Raw genomic sequence first — 13258 nt, 5'->3', positions numbered from 1 at the left:
ACTTCATCTCCTGGCCTTAGGCTGTCAGCCTGTCATTAACTCCTGGGGAGATATTCTAACAGGTAGCTGGGATATCAGACTTCTGGGGAGATACAACCAGCACTGGGTAGCAAAGGTGGGAGAGGTCCTCACTTATCCCAGCCTGTCTCTCAGGCTGAGAACTACGTGCACCCTTAGCATCAGCAGCTCCAGATCCATTCCCAAGGTAACAGGTTTGCAGCCAGCTTCCTGGCTGTGTGACCTCAGGAGAGGAGCTTAACCTCTCTGAGTTTCAAGATCCACAGCTGTAAGTGGACAACCTTCTCCACTCTGCAGCGTTTGGACTTGAGACAGTGTGTGAAAACTGTCATGGTGGCAACAGGAAACAGATGCCTCCCCCAAACTGAGTACATTAAGGCAAATTTAATAAAGAGACTATTGACTAAGGTGGTGGGAAGAAGGATGCTGGGAGTCCACAAGGAAGGATATAGCGCCCCGTGGCTGTTAACAGTGGGAACCAGGAACCATCACCACTCCTGGGTCTGAAGGGGCGGGAGGGAGAGGTTACCAGAAAGGGGCTAGGTGTATGGAGAAGGTCCCCAAATGAGCTGTGGCTGCCAAGTCCCTTCCTTAAGGAAGCTTGAGGTAGCTGGTTTTCTATACATTCCCGCCCTCCTTTTCTCAGTGTTGTTTCACTCTCCCTCTGTCCTTTTCCTTTCGCTTGAAGTCTAATGAAATTTGAGCGTGCATGAGAATCCCTGGGCAGGGTTGGGAAATGCCTCCAGCAGTTGGGGGCGTTAGGGTTAGCATTTGCATTTCCAGCCAGTTCCTAGGTGATGCTGATGCTGCTGGCTCATGAATGAGCAGCTATGCTACTACTGCATAACACTTTCCCTGAACCTCTTATCTCATCCAGCTATGCTACTACTGCATAACACTTTCCCTGAACCTCTTATCTCATCTGACCCTCGGGCTCACTGCACTAAAAGCCCCTCCGGGACAGGGCTGTGATTCCTTCCCTGAGGCTTTCCACATCTTGCACCCAGTATCACAGCCCTGATTAGAGGGGCTAGGCTTCTGCATCCTGTGTGGCTGAATTTGCAGGCATTGCACCATTTGCAGCTTGTCTCTATTGACTTGGCCCAGATGGATTCACACTGTAGGTTAGTGGTCCTTGGTGGAGATGGAGGTCAGCGTGCGGGCAGGTTAGGAGGAGGTGCTCTTAGGATCAACACCAGGAGGTGGAGCAAAGCAAGCAGGAGAGGCAGAGGGAGAAGTCAGGCCATGATGCAGCCTCAGGAGAAGCCTTGGCCAGCCCTGCAGGGAGTTCCAAGGGGAGTTGGGATGGCCTTTCCGAGTTGTCCTGAGTTGGGGCAAAGTGGCTGGAGGTTTATACCCCACATGCAGCAGTCATTGGATGTGTGCCTCGTGGGAAGAAGCGAGACCTTGGAAGAGGCTCTCTGGACACCTAAGGCAATGTCCTGTCCCCCGTGGGGCTGAGAGCTGAGGGTCTTTGACAGTTCTGATGGGATCTGGGTGGTGCAAAGCAGCAACGACCTCATCAGCCAAACTTGGCCAAGGACCTGGGAAGCAGTCAGGGCCTTCTCATGCCCCCTCCACTGCCCTCTCTTCCCATCCTTGGTTCCCATGGCCCCTGTACCCCAAACTCCTTCTTCCCTCAACTCCAAACCAAAAGGCCCTCTTGATATCCTTTGAGCACACAGGCCCCCAGCGGAGACACCTGCCTATGGCTTTGCCAACAGCCAGCCTCTGCATCTCAATTTTTCTCGACCAGGCCATCCTGTAATACAGAGAAGCAAAAGTCCCCAACACCTCAACCTAGCGTGCAATGAAATGAAGAATAAACACATCAGTGTTGTTAACCTCCAGGTGCAGTGGTTAGAAAGAGGAAGGGGAAGAGACTGTTTGTTCTGTGTTGTATCACTGAGTCCTAGCGAGGAGGCCCAGGTGGTCTGGGTGCATTGTTCATCCCGCGCAGAGAGTCAGGGCAGCAGCCGTCTGCGGGGAGGCCTCCTGGATTCCCAGCTCCCTGACTGAGCCCGTGGCTGTGTTAGGGCAGGCACTCCGCAGCTGTCCAACATGGTCCTGGGATTTGGAGATTTGGTGAATTAGCTCATCTGACTCCTAGATGTGGGGCAGTGTGTGGTGGGAAGAGGCTTCCCTTAGAGTCAGGTTGACCAGGGTTTAAACCTCAGATCTGTTAATGATTTTGGGCATGTAGTAACCAACGGGACGTCCCTGAGCTTTAGTGATACTGACTCCCTAGGGCATATGTTAATCAGGATTCTGTGCACTCACAGGGTATGTGTGGCAAGTGCCAGGCACATATAAATAAGAGGGTTAGTGTTATTTTCAGAGATAGTCATTGGGTGAAGCTTCTAGAGGTGCAGTCAAGAGCGTGGGTTTAGCTTCTGTTTCTGCCCACTATTCACTATATGACCTTGGGCATGTTACTTCATCTTTCCTTAGTCTTTCTGCCCCTCGGTCTCATCATCGGAGAACTATGTATGAAATAGAATCTGTCCTCACAGCACTGTGGAGAGGGCATAATGAGCGAGTAATACAGATCAAACCTAGACGCCATCTGTTAGCTGAGTCTGGCACACGAGAAGGGCTTGGTCAGAGGGAGAGGTGATGAAGATGATGAGAATGACGAAGATGATGGTAATGGTGGTGCTCTCAGTAGATCTGTTACTTCACTAAGGCTGCCCTAACAGTACACGGAATGGGCAGCTTGAATGATATAAACTGATTTTCTCACAGTTCTGGAGATGGAAGTCCAAGATCAAGGTGTCTGCAGGACTGGTTCCTTCTGAGCTCCGTGAGGGAGGGATCTGATCCAAGCCCCACTCCTTGTCTCCTAGGTGGCCATCTTCTCCCTGATCTTCAGATGATCTTCCCTTTGTGTCTGTGTCTAAATATCCTCCTCTTCTTCTTCTTTTTTTTCTTAGGTGGAGTTTCACTCTTGTTGCTCAGACTGGAGTGCAGTGGTGTGATCTCGGCTCACGGCAACCTCCGACTCCTGGGTTCAAGCAATTCCCCTGCCTCAACCTCCCAAGTAGCTGGGATTACGGGCATCCACCACCACGCCGGGCTAATTTTTGTATTTTTAGTAGAGATGGGGTTTCACCATGTTGGCCAGGCTGGTCTGGAACTCCTGACCTCGTGTGATCTACCTGCCTCGGCCTCCCAAAGTGCTGGGATTACAGACATGAGCCACCGTGCCTGGCCAATTTCATCTTCTCATAAGGACACTTACAATCGTATTGGATTAGGACCCACCCTAATGACCTCATTTTAACTTAGTCACCTCTGTCAAGATCTAATCTCCAAAGACAGCACATTCTGAGATAGTACCGTTAAGATTTCCATATGTGGGCCAGGCGCGGTGGCTCACGCCTATATCCCAGCACTTTGGGAGGTTGAGGCAGGTGGATCATGAGGTCAAGAGATCGAGACCATCCTGGCCAACATGATGAAACCCCGTCTCTGCTAAAAATACAAAAATTAGTCGGGCATGGTGGTGGGTGCCTGTAGTCCCAGGTATTCGGGAGGCTGAGGCAGGAGAATCACTTGCACCCAGGAAGCGGAGCTTGCAGTGAGCCGAGATTGCGCCACTGCACTCCAACGTGGCAACAGAGCAAGACTCCGTCTCAAAAAAAAAAAAAAGATTTCCACATATGGAATGGAGGTGAAGGGAACGCAGTTAAGCCCACAGCAGTGGGGGAGGTAACATTTTGCATGATCAGATTCCCGAAGGTGGAAGAGGCACGACAAAGGAAAGGAATGGAGGATGAAGGCATACCAGACAGTGGGAGGTGGGCACGTTTTTGAGGCCAGAGGAATAAGTGGGGAGACCCTGAGTGGTGGTGCTCACTTGAGGGTGTCTGCTAGTTGGTGACAGAGCTAGAACTTTCCAAGGCTGGCACCTCCTCCTACCACCCTCCCACCATGTGCTCTGGAGAAAGCTAGGGGTTTGCCACATGTCCTGAGCAAGCTCATAGCTTCCTTTTGTGGAGGGAACAGATGGGGCCCAGTAGCCTCTGTGCTCACCATGAGGGAAGACACAGGCAGGTGGCTGCGCGCCTGCATCAGAGCCTTTCTGGAGGTGACAGCAGATGGTTGACTCCAAGGAACAGGAGGACGTTGGCAGGATGGCTACAACCTTCAGAGAGGGCCAGCCACTGTGTACGGGAGTTGTCAGTCACGTCAGCACTGATCCCAAGAGTGGTCCCAGACTGCGAACCACCTAAGTAGGCCGTCTGGGCCATGACTCAGGATAGGGGAGCAGTTTCCTTGGCTGGAGCTGCGAAGTAGACTGGCCTGCTGGAGCCAAATCCAGCCCTCCACTGGTTTTGTGAATAGTTTTATTGGGACACAGCCATGCCCATTATGTATTATCTATGGCTGCTTTCATGCTACAAGGGTAGAGTTTAATAGTTGACATAGAGATCATATTAACCGCAGAGCAGAAATTATTTACTCTGTAGACTTTTACAGAGAAAGTTTGCTGGATACATGGAATGGGCAACCTGAATGCCATAAACCGATTTTCTCAGAGCTCTGTAGATGGAAATTCAAGATGAAGGTGTCTGCAGGACCGGTTCCTTCTGAGCTCCGTGAGGGAAGGATCTGATCCAAGCCTCCCTCCTTGGCTCATAGGTGGCCATCTTCTCCCTGATCGTCACGTGATCTTCCCTTTGTATCTACATCAGATTTCCTCTTTTTTTTGGGATGGAGTTTCACTCTTGTTGCCCAGGCTGGTCCTCTGTTTTGGAGTCTAAAGCCTTGGATGTCAGGCTTGGCGCTGGATCTTCCTGGTTATGCTGATTTAGAGGAATGTCCCCTGCCCCTTGAGTCTCAGTTGCCTCCTCTGCCAGCGGGGGTTGTATTCGCCTGATGTTGTGAGGCAAGGTAGGCAGGAGAGAGCTTTGCAAACTGCGACTCACTCAAGATACACTAGTTGTTCTCTGCGTTCAACCTGCCTATCGCCTCCTCCCCCTCCTTTCCTGGTAGGCAAAACTCTTCATACCGGCTCCATACTGCCAATAGTGGCAGTGTTTCCCCCTGCAAAGTTAATTTCGCTGTTTCTTCTTAACTTGATTTTTACCTGCGTAAACATGCCTGATGCAGGGAGGTGGGATGCACAGACCAGATGTAACTTGTTCCAGGGCAGCAGGGGTGTCTCTGTTACCATTATTCACATGCTACTGAGTGCTGAGCACACACCGTGTACCAAGCCCTCTGCTAAACGCTTTACCCGCATCGCCTCGTCTAAACTCCCCATTCATTCAACAGATAGATATTGAGTGCCTGCTCTGTGCCAGGCACTCTGCTGGGTCTTGGGAGTAGAGCACCACCAGATGGCAGAGATGAATTCCTGACCTTATAGAGCGTAGAGGCCACTAAATCAGAGAGTTAGGGAATAAGGTAAATCAGCAAAATCATGTAGCGTGGTGGACACGTGAAGGACTATGGAGAGAAAAAAGGTGGAAAAAGGGATATGTTGGGTATCAAGTGGGGTGCAGGTGGGGGAGTTGCGGTTCTAAATAGGATGATCAGGGAAGGTGACATTTGAAGAAAGAGTTGAGATTGCTGGAGAAAGAGCATTCCAGTCAGAGGGAACAGGAATTGCAAAGGGCATGAGATGGGCTCTGTCCGCAGAGATGGGCAAGCAGCAAGGAAGCCTGTGTGTGTAGAGCAGGTGTTGGGATAGGGGAAAGGGACTTTGGAGGTAAGCAGAGGGGCCTCCTTGTGTGAGGTGGTGAGGACCTGATTGTCACTCTGGGTGAGATGGGAGTCACGAAAGAGTTCTGGGTAGAGGAGGGACGTGGTTTGGTAGAACTTTTCTTTAACTGAAAAATATTCGTTTATTTATACTATGTGAACACATACCATATGTACATTTTAAAATGGTGAAATATACATAAAAATTGCCTTCTTAACCATGTTTAAGTGTACTGTTCAGTCTTGCGTACATTTACATTCTTGTGTGCCAACCTCCAGATCTCTTTTCGAAAGATAAACTCTATACCCATTAAATAATATCTCCCCATTTCTCCTCTCCCCAGCCCCTGGCAACTGTCATTCTCCTTTCTTTCTCTTTAAATTTGACTAAGTACCTCTTATAAGTGGAACCCTGCAGCATTTATTCTTTTGCGTCTAGATTATTTCACTTAGCACAGTGTCCTCAAGGTTCATTCATATTTTGGCATGTGTCAGAATTTCCTTCCTTTTTAAGGCTGGATAATATTCCATCGTGTGTGTAGACCACATTTTGTCTATCCATTCAGCCATCGATGGACACTTGGGTTGCTTCCACCTTTTGGCTACTGTGAATAATATTGCTGTGAACATGGGTATACAAATATGACTTTGAGACTTTGCCTTCAGTTCTTTTGGGTGTATGCCCATAAGTGGAATGACTGGATCATATGCTAATTGTATGGTTAATCTTTTGAAGAACCACCATACTGTCTACCATAGCAGCTGCACCATTTCACCTGATCATTGCACAAGGGCTCCAGTTTCTCCACATCCCCACCAATACTTACTTTCTGTGTTTTCATAGCAGCCATCCTAATAGGTGTGAGTGGTATCTCATTGTGGTTTTGATTTGCATTTCCCTAATGATTAATGACGTTGAGCATCTTTCCATGTGCTTGTTCGCCATTTGCATATCTTCTTCAGAGAAATGCCTATTTAAGTCCTTTGTCCATTTTTGAATTCGGTTGTTCGTTGTTGTTGAGTTGTAGTTCTTCATATATACTGGACATTAACCCTTTATCACGTAGATGATTTGCAAATATTTTCTTCTATTTCATGGGTTGCCTTTTTTACTGTTTGTTGTGTCCTTTGATCCACAAAAGGTTTTAACTTTGCTGTCCAGTTTATCTATTTTTAATTTTGTTGCTCATGCATTTGGTGTCATATCCAAGAAATCATTGTCAAATCCAATGTCATGAAGCTTTTCCCTTGTTTTCTTATAGGATTTTTATAGTTTTTAGCTTGTATTGAAGTCTTTGGTCCATTTTACTTTAATTTCTGTATGTGGTATAAGGTGAGGGTCCAATTTTATTTTTTTGTATGTAGCTATCCAGTTTTCCCACCACTATTTGTTGAAAAGACTATGCTTTTGTTACCAAAACACCAGGGGTTTGGTCTAGGTCCTGCCGCTCTTTGCACAGAAAGTCAATCCTGAGATGACAAGTATTGCCAAGGAAGAAGGCTTTAATTGGGTGCTGCAGCTGAAGAGATGGGAGCTCAGCCTCAAATCCATCTCCCTGACTGACTAAAACTAGGTGTTTATATAGCCAGGAAGAAATGCCACAATGTGTAAGAAAACAAGAACTAGGGAGTGATAAGGAAGCAATCATGGTGAATGAGGGGGTCCCCCACCATCTGTGATCTGGTGAGTTTCAGTTCTTTGATACTTTTTTTGAGAGGCCTGAAGGACCTTCTCTGAGGAAGGAACTCAGATAAATACAAGTTTCAAGCTTTTTAAGACCACAAGGGTCAGTTTCTATGTTTATCAAAAAGAACAGTTTATGGGGCAATTGGGTCAGTTTCACTTTCTTCTTTGAATGGGCACGGCACCCTTGACAAAAATCATTTGATTATATATGTGAGGTTTTAGTTCTGGGCTCTCTATTCCATTTGTCTAAGTGTGTGTGTGTGTGTGTGTGTGTGTGTGTGTGTGTGTGTGTGTAATGCCAGTACCATACTGTTTTGATTTCTGTAGTTTTGTTAAAAGTTTTTAACTCAGGAAGTATGAGACCTTGAACTTTCACTCTTGCTGAAGATTTTTCAAGATTGTTTTTCAAAACTGTTTGGTAGTCAGGGTTCCATGAGACATTCCTTGATATTAATTTTAGGATCGATATTTATGTTTCTGCAAAAAAGAAAAGCACCATTGGGATTTTGATAGAAATTTCATTAAATCTATTACTTTGGTAATATCAACATTTTAGCAATATTAAGTCTTGTAAACCATAAACAGAAGATGCCTTTCCATTTATTTGTCTTGTTTTTATTTTGAGATAGAGTCTTATTCATTTGCCCAAGCTGGAGTGCAGTGGTGTGATCATGGCTCACTGCAGCCTCAGCCTCCTGGGCTCAAGCTATCCTCCCACCCCAGTCTCTTGAGTAGCTGGATTGCAGGCACATGCCACCATACCTGGCTAGTTTTTGTATTTTTTTGTAGAAGCTAGGTTTCACTGTGTTGCCCAGGCTGGTTTCAAACTCCTGGGCCCAAGTGATCCTTTTGCCTCAGCCTCCCAAAGTGCTGGGACTATAGGCATGAGCCACTGCACAGTGCCCGACCATATTCTTTTAATATGCTGCTGAATTCTGTTTTTAGTATTTTGTTGAGGATTCTTGCATGCATATTTATCATAGATATTGGTCTGTAGTTTTTTTGTGACTGGCTTTGGTTTCAAGGTAATCCTGACCTTATAAAATGAGTTTGGAAGTGTTCCTGCCTCTTTAATATTTTTGGAAGAATTTGAGAATTAGTTTAATTCTTTCGATGTTTGGTAGAATTCAGCAGTGAAGCCATGTGGTCCTGGGCTTTTCATTATTGGAAGGTTTTAGCTTACTGACAGCATCTCCCTGCTATGATAGGCCTGTTAAGATTTTCTATTTCTTCATGATTTAGTTTGTATATTGTGTATTTCTAAGAATTTATTCATCTTATCTAAGTTATCCAATTTGTTGACACACATTTATTGGTTTGTAGTATTCTCTTATAATGCTTTTTTCTACGGCGTCAGTTGTAATGTCCTCATTTTCATTTCTGATTTTAATTTTGAGAATTCTTTTTTGTTCTTAGTCAATCCAGTTAACAGTTTGTCAATTTTGTTGGATCTTTTGGACAAACCATCTCTTGACTTTGTTAGTTTTCTCTGTTGTTAAATTATATTTCATTTATGGCTGACTTAATCTTTATTTTTAAATTTTTAAATTTTTAATTTTTATGTATATATTTTGAGATGGAGTCTCACTCTGTCACCCAGGCTGAAGTGCAATGGTGCGATCTCGGCTCACTGCAACCTCTACCTCCCAGGTTCAAGTGATTGTCCCACCTCAGTCTCCCAAGTAGCTGGGGTTACAGACATCCACCATCATGCCTGGCTAATTTTTGTATTTTAGTAGAGACAGGGTTTCACCATGTTGACCAGGCTGGTCTTGAACTCCTGACCTCAGGTAATCCACCCATGTCAACCTCCCAAAGTGCTGGGATTACAGGTGTGAGCCACCATGCCCAGCCTAATCTTTATTATTTCCTTCTTTCTGCCAGCTTTGGTTTTAGTTTGTTCTTCTTTTTCTTGTTCCTTAAGGTGTCCAGGTAACTTGTTTCTTTGAGATCTTCTTTATTTAAAAGCATTTCCAGCTGTAAGTTCCTTCTTAGCACTGCTTTTATAGCAGCCCATAGGTTTGGGCATGTTGTGTTTTTGTGTTTATCTCAATATATTTTCTAATTTCCCTTGAGATTTCTTCTTTGACCCATTTGTTATTTAAGAGTATGCTGTTTATGACTCTTGTGGATTTCGTAGTTTTCCTTCTGCTGTTGATTTCTTGTTTCGTTCCATTGTGAATGAGAAAGATGCTTTGTATAATGTCATTTTTTAAAAAAAGTTTATGAAAGATATTCTCTCTCCTGGAGAGTGTTCCATGTGCACTTGAAAAAAGTGGGCGTCCTGCCATTGTTGGGTGGAGTGTTCTGTACATGTCTGTTAAGTCCAGTTGTTGGTTTATAGTGTTGCTTAAGGCCTTTGTTTCCTTACTGATATTCTGTCTGGTTGTTCTATTGACTTACCTTTTAATGAGATCCTTCTGGCTGCATTAAAATGAGCTTCTTAGAAGTGGATGCAGGGAGAGCGGGAAGAGTCTACAGCATTGATTCAGCGGAGAGGTGATGGTGACTTGGACTGGGAGGTGGTGGTGGAGGGGCTGAGAAGCGGTTGGAATCTGAGGACATTTTGAAGGTACAGCCAACATGTTTGACTGAATCTTTAGAAGTTGGTGCTTTTTTATTTTTATTTTTATTTTTTTTATTTTTATTTTATTTATTTATTTATTTTTCCTGAGATGGAGTCTTGCTGTGTCGCCAGGCTGGAGTGCAGTGGTGCGATCTCGGCTCACTGCACCCTCTGCCTTCTGAGTACTGTTATCCTAAGGGGGTAAAGGAATTTGCCCAAGTTGTGATAAGTGGCTCATCCGGGATTTGAACCCAGGTCTGTCTGTCTCCAGATTCTCAGTTCGTAATTAATCATGTGCATTCATGAAAGTGCACCTGACCCAGCTGCCTGGAATTCCCACCCCCAGCGCCTCCCTGGAAGTCCTCTACCATCTGTGACTGAGCCTGAACTCACTCCGTCTGCTGCTGTATTCCCGAATGGCATCAGAGTTTGGGTGCTTGGCCACTGCCTTCTGGCAGTTTCTCAGCATCACCATGTCCTGCCATAGAGGAGCAAAGGAAAGAAGGAGGCAGATTCCTGCAGAGAGGAGAGAGGTGTGCAAATGCCCTGAGACCACGTGGGCTTCATGACATGTTGCAGAAGGAGCTCAGCCCCTGGAGTCAGACAAACCTGGGTTCAAATGCCAAATCCAGTCCTCATCTGCTGTGTGACCCCAAACAGATTACGCCACCTCTCTGGGCCTCTGTTTCCTCCTCTGACAAATAGGGATAATAATGTTACTGCTCTATTACCCACAATTATGTTTACAAGAAAATTTTTTTTTTTTTTTCAAATGAAATACTCTACCAAAGCCTGAGGTCAATCATGATTCTTTGAGCCATTCATTTGCAAAGAGAACTTTATTGAGCACATACCATGTGATGGAACTCGAGGTAGTTGTTGGCACTATAGCCATAAAGCAAGGAAACACAGAGTGCTTGCCCTCATGGGGATCAGAGACTGGCAGGGAAAACAAGTGCTGACCAAATGTTACACGTCTGATGGGTGTTTATTTTTTTTTTTTCAAGACGAAGTCTCGCTCTGTCACCCAGGCTGGAGTGCAGTGGCGCTGGAGTGCAGTGATCTTGGCTCACTGCAAGCTCCGCCTTCTGGGTTCACACCATTTTCCTGCCTCAGCCTCCCGAGTAGCTGGGACTATGGGTGCCCGCCACCACGCCCAGCTAAATTTTTTTGTATTTTTCAGTAGAGACGGGATTTCACCGTGTTAGCCAGGATGGTCTCGATCTCCTGACCTCGTGATCTGCCCGTCTCGGCCTCCCAAAGTGCTGGGATTACAGGCCTGCCACCAAGCCCAGCTAAATTTTTTTTGTATTTTTAGTAGAGATGGGGTTTCACCGTGTTAGCCAGGATGGTCTCGATCTCCTGATCTCGTGATCCACCCGCCTCTGCCTCCCGAAGTGCTGGGATTACAAATGTGAGCCACCGTGCCCAGCCTGATGGGTGTTTCAAAAGCAGCTTCTCTAGTAACGCAAGCAGGGGAATTTGATGTCCTGAACCGGTGACATTCCAGCCAGATCCAAAATAATGGTGGTGGGAGGCCAGGTAAGGTTTCAGGTGGAGCTGATGACCTGCATGCAGCCAAAATTTACTTGCAGCACACTTTGCAGACATTCATTGCGTGCCACGCTCTATGCTGAGTACATGATGATCATTATCTTGTTCAGCCTTCCCAAGCGCCTTGAAGCTGGTGCTATTTCTATAACCTTTTAAACCAAGGAGAAAACTAAGGTTCAGAGAAGTGACATGATTTGCCTGAGGAAACACAGCTAATAGTGAGAAGAGCCAAGATACAGCAGCAGGAGCCTGTACAGGGAGAAAAAAAAAAAGTGATAAATTTGAATTTCTACTGTGCTCCTTCCTACTCTGTGACCTTGGGTGGGCCAGTTTGCCTCCATGAGACTCAGTTTCCACATCTGCAAAATGAAGCCAACTTCATGGGCCTCCTTAGATAGTTTTCAGGGTTACAACTTCATGGGCCTCCTTAGATAGTTTTCAGGGTTAGAAATGCTGCAGGCAATGCCCAGCTTGGAGTTGGTGGAGTGCTGAGATCGGGAGCTGTTCACTGGGCTGGTGCTGACTTGGTTGTGTGGGGTGGGGGTGGTGAGCCAGTTCTGGGGGGACATGGCCATGTGTTTCTGCAGAGAAGGTGGACAGGGATGCACCGAACTCTGTGTTCATCTCCAGGAGGTAACCAGAAGGCAGGGAGAGCGGGCAGGGAGGGCCTGGGACAGCTCTCAGATGGATGCATGGATGTGCTGGCCTGGTGGAGTCTGGATGGACCACAGGACAGTGGGAAAGGGCATGGGAACCCACTGGGTGGGGGTAGCTCAGAACTTTGCTTTATTTACCCCAACATCAGAACCCTCAGGGTGATGTAGAGCTGAAACAGGCCTTTGAGATTGTGTTTTCCAACCTCCTCAACCTCAAAGTGGGGTAACTGAGGCCCAGAGAGGAGACGGACTTTGCTTAAATCCCACGGTGACTCTGGGTAGAATCGGGCCCAGAATCCAGTGGAGCAGAAGGGTGTTCAGGCTGCCAGAGGATCGACACCACGAGCAGAGGCACAGCTGCCCTTCGGCATTGTGTCCCCGTGCCTGGCACATTAGAGGCACTCAGGTGAGAATTCTTGAGGGAGCGAGTGTGCTGGGAAGAGCACACAGCCTGGGTGTCTGTCTCGAGCTGGAACCTGTCTCTGACAGCCAGCTCTGCCTACCTGGGTAAGTGCCTTTATCTCGCTGAGCATCCGTTTCCCAAAATAAGATCAGAAACCTGTTTGGGAGGTCTCCAAGCTGGGATTTGAACTCAGGTCTACCTGATTCCAGGGCAGTTTTTTTACCCTGCACTTTCTCGATTCCTTTGTATATCTTATTCATTCATTCATACACTGATTCATTCATTCATCCAGTCATTTAGAAAATGTTGATTGAGCATCTGCCCTGTGCCAGGCACTGTTCTAGGCTGTGCAAATTCAGCAGTGAATGAGGCAGATGAAGTTTCTGCCCTTGCGGAACTTAAATTCTAGAAGAGAGAAACAGACGGTCAACAAGTCAACAAAGAGAATGGGAATAGTGGTAGACTGGGTGCGGCGGCTCACCCCTGTAATCCCAGCACTTTTGGAGGCTGAGGCGGGCGGATCACTTGAGGTCAGAAGTTGAAGACAACATAGTGAAACCCTTTCTCTACTAAAAATAGAAAAATTAACCAGACGTGGTGGCGGGCGCCTGTAATCCCAGCTACTTGGAAGGCAGAGGCAGGAGAATGGCTTGAACCTGGGAGGG

The 13258-nt window shown here is 46.5% G+C and overlaps 1 protein-coding gene across 3 annotated transcripts in view; it reads left to right on the top strand.

Moving 5' to 3' along the window:
• SGSM1 (small G protein signaling modulator 1) overlaps positions 1-13258 on the top strand; it is a 119668-nt gene that overhangs the window by 22508 nt on the left and 83902 nt on the right. The window lies entirely within an intron of this gene.

Source organism: Chlorocebus sabaeus, chromosome 19 (assembly GCF_047675955.1).
Source record: "Chlorocebus sabaeus isolate Y175 chromosome 19, mChlSab1.0.hap1, whole genome shotgun sequence".
NCBI lineage: Eukaryota > Metazoa > Chordata > Mammalia > Primates > Cercopithecidae > Chlorocebus > Chlorocebus sabaeus.
Note: the sequence above shows the minus strand (reverse complement) of the source record. Positions and strands in the feature narration are given on the sequence as shown.